The sequence below is a fragment of the Arachis ipaensis genome, chromosome B5, assembly GCF_059453495.1.
Source record: "Arachis ipaensis isolate K30076 ecotype BB chromosome B5, ASM5945349v1, whole genome shotgun sequence".
NCBI classification, from domain to species: domain Eukaryota; kingdom Viridiplantae; phylum Streptophyta; class Magnoliopsida; order Fabales; family Fabaceae; genus Arachis; species Arachis ipaensis.
This window is the reverse complement of record NC_142440.1, coordinates 64,821,072-64,825,016: the sequence shown is the minus strand read 5'-3', so window position 1 is coordinate 64,825,016 and position 3,945 is coordinate 64,821,072. Positions and strand designations below refer to the sequence as shown.

At 40.3% G+C, this 3,945-nt stretch overlaps 1 non-coding gene across 1 annotated transcript; it reads right to left on the bottom strand.

The window, feature by feature from the left end:
- Nucleotides 1–1,284: 1,284 nt before the first annotated feature.
- Nucleotides 1,285–1,392, bottom strand: LOC148564463 (small nucleolar RNA R71). The gene has a single exon (XR_015884691.1). It is a non-coding gene; the product is annotated as a small nucleolar RNA R71 (small nucleolar RNA).
- Between the last annotated feature and the right edge of the window lie 2,553 nt (nucleotides 1,393–3,945).

The window sequence follows — 3,945 nt, the reverse complement described above, 5'->3', positions numbered from 1 at the left end:
TAAACGCTAGAATGGATACCATTCTGGGCGTTTAATGCCAGGATGACACTAGAGGGAAGATTTTGTTTTTAATTCAAATCTTTTTCAAATTTTCATAATTTTTCAAAATCAAATCTTTTTCAAATCATATCTTTTCAATCATATCTCTTCAAAATCAATTTCTTTCCATTTTTTATTATTTTCGAAAATCCTTGCTACTATTAATGATTTACTTCAAAATTTTCAAGTTGTTACTTGCCTATTAAGAAAGGATCAAATTTTAAATTTTAAGAATCATATCTTTTAATTTCTTGTTAGTCAAGTAATCAACTTTAATTTTAAAACTTTCCTTTTAAAATTGATTTTCAATCATATCTTCTCAATCATATCTTTTCAATCACATCTTTTTCAAAATTAACTCTCAATCATATCTTTTTTATTTCTAATTTCAAAATCTTTTTCAAAAATCACTTAATTTCTTTCCTAATCTTAATTTTCGAAAATCTCAATCAAATTTTCAAATTTCTTTTTATTATTTCAAAATCTTTTTAATTAATTTTTGAAAATTCTTCCCCTCTTCTCACATCCTTCTATTTAAGGGACTAACACTCCTCCTCAAGGTGCAATTCAAACTCTATCTCCCTTGATAAGTTTGAATTCTCTCTTCTCTACCTGCTCCTTCTATTCTTCTTTTCCTCTGACACCTCAAGGAATCTCTATAGTGAGACATAGAGGATTCCATATTTTCTTCTCCTTTCTTTTCATATGATCAGGAGCAAGGACAAAGGCATACTTGTTCAAGCTGATCCTAAACCTGAAAGGACCTTGAAGAGAAAGCTAAGAGAAGCTAAAGCACAATTCTCTCTAAAGGGCCTAACAGAGCTTTTCAAGGAAGAAGAAGCCATGGCAGCCGAAAACAACAATGCCAACAATACAAGAAAGGTGCTTGGTGACTTTACTGCACCTACTCTCGACTTCTATGGGAGAAGCATCTCAATCCCTACCATTGGAGCAAACAAATTTGAGCTTAAGCCTCAATTAGTTTCTCTAATGCAACAGAATTGCAAGTTTCATGGACTTCCATTGGAAGATCCTCATCAGTTCTTAGCTGAATTCTTGTAAATCTGTGACACTGTCAAGACCAATGGGGTTGATCCCGAGGTCTACAAGCTTATGCTTTTTCCCTTTGCTGTAAGAGACAGAGCTAGGACATGGTTGGACTCACAACCTAAAGAAAGCCTGAACTCTTGGGAAAAGCTAGTCAATGCCTTCTTGGCAAAGTTCTTTCCACCTCAAAAACTGAGTAAGCTTAGAGTGGAAGTCCAAACCTTCAGACAAAAGGAAGGTGAATCCCTCTATGAAGCTTGGGAAAGATACAAGCAATTGATCAGAAGGTGCCCTTCTGACATGCTTTCAGAATGGAGCATCATAGGTATATTCTATGATGGTCTGTCTGAACTATCCAAGATGTCATTGGATAGCTCTGCTGGAGGATCTCTTCATCTGAAGAAGACGCATGCAGAAGCTCAGGAACTCATTGAAATGGTTGCAAATAACCAATTCATGTACACTTCTGAAAGGAATCCTGTGAATAATGGGACAACTCAGAAGAAGGGAGTTCTTGAGATTGATACTCTGAATGCCATATTGGCTCAGAATAAAATATGGACCCAACAAGTCAATATAATTTCTCAGAGTCTGTCTGGAATGCAAGCAGCAACAGGCAGTACTAAGGAAGCTTCCTCTGAAGAAGAAGCTTATGATCCTGAGAACCCAGCAATAGAAGAGGTGAATTACATGGGAGAACCCTATGGAAACACCTACAATCCTTCATAGAGAAATTATCCAAATCTCTCATGGAAGGATCAACAGAGGCCTCAACAAGGTTTCAACAACAATAATGGTGGAAGAAACAGGTTTAGCAATAGCAAGCCTTTTTCATCATCTTCTCAGCAACAGACAGAGAATTCTAAGCAAAGCCACTCTGACTTAGCAACCATTGTCTCTGATCTAATCAAAACCACTCAAAGTTTCATGACTGAAACAAGGTCCTCCATTAGAAATTTGGAGGCACAAGTGGGTCAGCTGAGTAAGAAAATTACTGAACTCCCTCCTAATACTCTCCCAAGCAATACAGAAGAGAATCCAAAGAGAGAGTGCAAGGCCATAAACACGTCTCACATGGCCGAACCTGGAGAGGAAGCATAAAGAGCTTCTCTCAATACAGAGTCAGACAGAGCCCCCACAGTCAAACTCTAAGTTTGGTGTTGGGAGGTTCCAACATTGCTCTAAACATCTGTGAGGCTCCAAGAGAGCCCACTGTCAAGCTATTGACATTAAAGAAGCGCTTGTTGGGAGGCAACCCAATCTTTACTGTTCTATGTTAAATTTCTATTTTCTTTTGTTATTTCATGTTTTCTTAGGTTGATGATCATGTGAAGTCACAAAAACAATTGAAAAAGCAAAAACAAAAGGAAAAATAGTATTAAAAATAGAACACCCTAGAGGAGAAACTTACTGGCATTTAAACGCTAGTAAGGGTAGCAGAATGGGTGTTAAACGCCCAGTCTGGCACCATTCTGGGCGTTTAACGCCAGGAATGGGCAAGAAGCTGGCATTAAACGCCAAAAATGGGCAGCAGCCTGGCGTTTAATGCCAGGATTGGCAGAAAGGGGCATTTTTGCATGCCACTTGGTGCAGGGATGAGATATCCTTGACACCTCAGGATCTGTGGACTCCACAGGATCCCCACCTACCCCACCTCTCTCTCTCTTCTTCACCCATTCACCAATCACCTCAATACCTCTTCCCCAAACACCCATCACCTATCAAATCCCACCATTCTCTTCACCACTCACATCCATCCTTCACAAAACCCTACCTACCTCACCATTTAAATTCAAACCACTTTCCCACCCAAACCCACCCATAATGGCCGAACCATTCCCCCCTCTCCACTCCTACATAAACCCATCTTCACTCCTTCATTTTCACACAACATGCACACTAATTCTCCCCCTTGGCCGAAACACTAAGCCCCCTCCATCTCCTCTATTTCTTCTTCTTCTACTCTCTTCTTTCTTCTTTTGCTCGAGGACGAGCAAACCTTCTAAGTTTGGTGTGGTAAAAGCTAAAGCTTTTTGTTTTTCCATAACCATTTATGGCACCAAAGGCCGGAGAAACCTCTAGAAAGAGGAAAGGGAAAGCAAAGGCTTCCACCTCCGAGTCATGGGAGATGGAGAGATTCCTCTCAAGGGTGCATCAAGACCACTTCTATGAAGTTGTGGCCAAGAAGAAGGTGATTGATAAACCCCGATTTTGTGGTTTATCTTGTGCTTATTTTGGGGGATTTTAACACCTTTTCTCACATTTATTCAATAAAATAGCATGGTTTTGTGTTCACTTCCCAATATTGCTCTATGATGTAAAACATGCTTATTTTGCCTTAAAATTGCCATATTTTAATCCTCTTCTATTGCCATTTGATGCCGTGATGTATTTTTTGAGTAATTTCAGGAATTATAGGGTAGGAATGACTTAGAAGAGAGGGAGAAAGCATGTACAAAAGGGAGGAACACGAAGAATTGAGATCTTTGGAAAAGCAGCATCGGCGCGCTCGCGCACTCCACGCGCACGCGTGGATGGGATTGGCTGGAAGCGGCGTGCGAGGATGGACGCATCCGCGCGAATCAGGAGAATCTTATCGACGCGCACGCGCACTTGGCGCGCACGCGTAGATCGTAAGAGCAATCGGCGCGCGCACACGCATGGAAAGCTGCACGTGACATCATTAAAGAAAATCGTGCCTGGCGATTTCTGAGGCTCATTAGGCCCAATTTCAAGCTGCTTCTTCATGGAAAAAGACCCAAGGATGCTAGGGGAAAGGGGAGATCACTCATTTTTACACTAGGACAAAATTTTTAGTAGTTTTTAGGGTTCTTTGGTTATTCTAGAGAGAGAAACCCT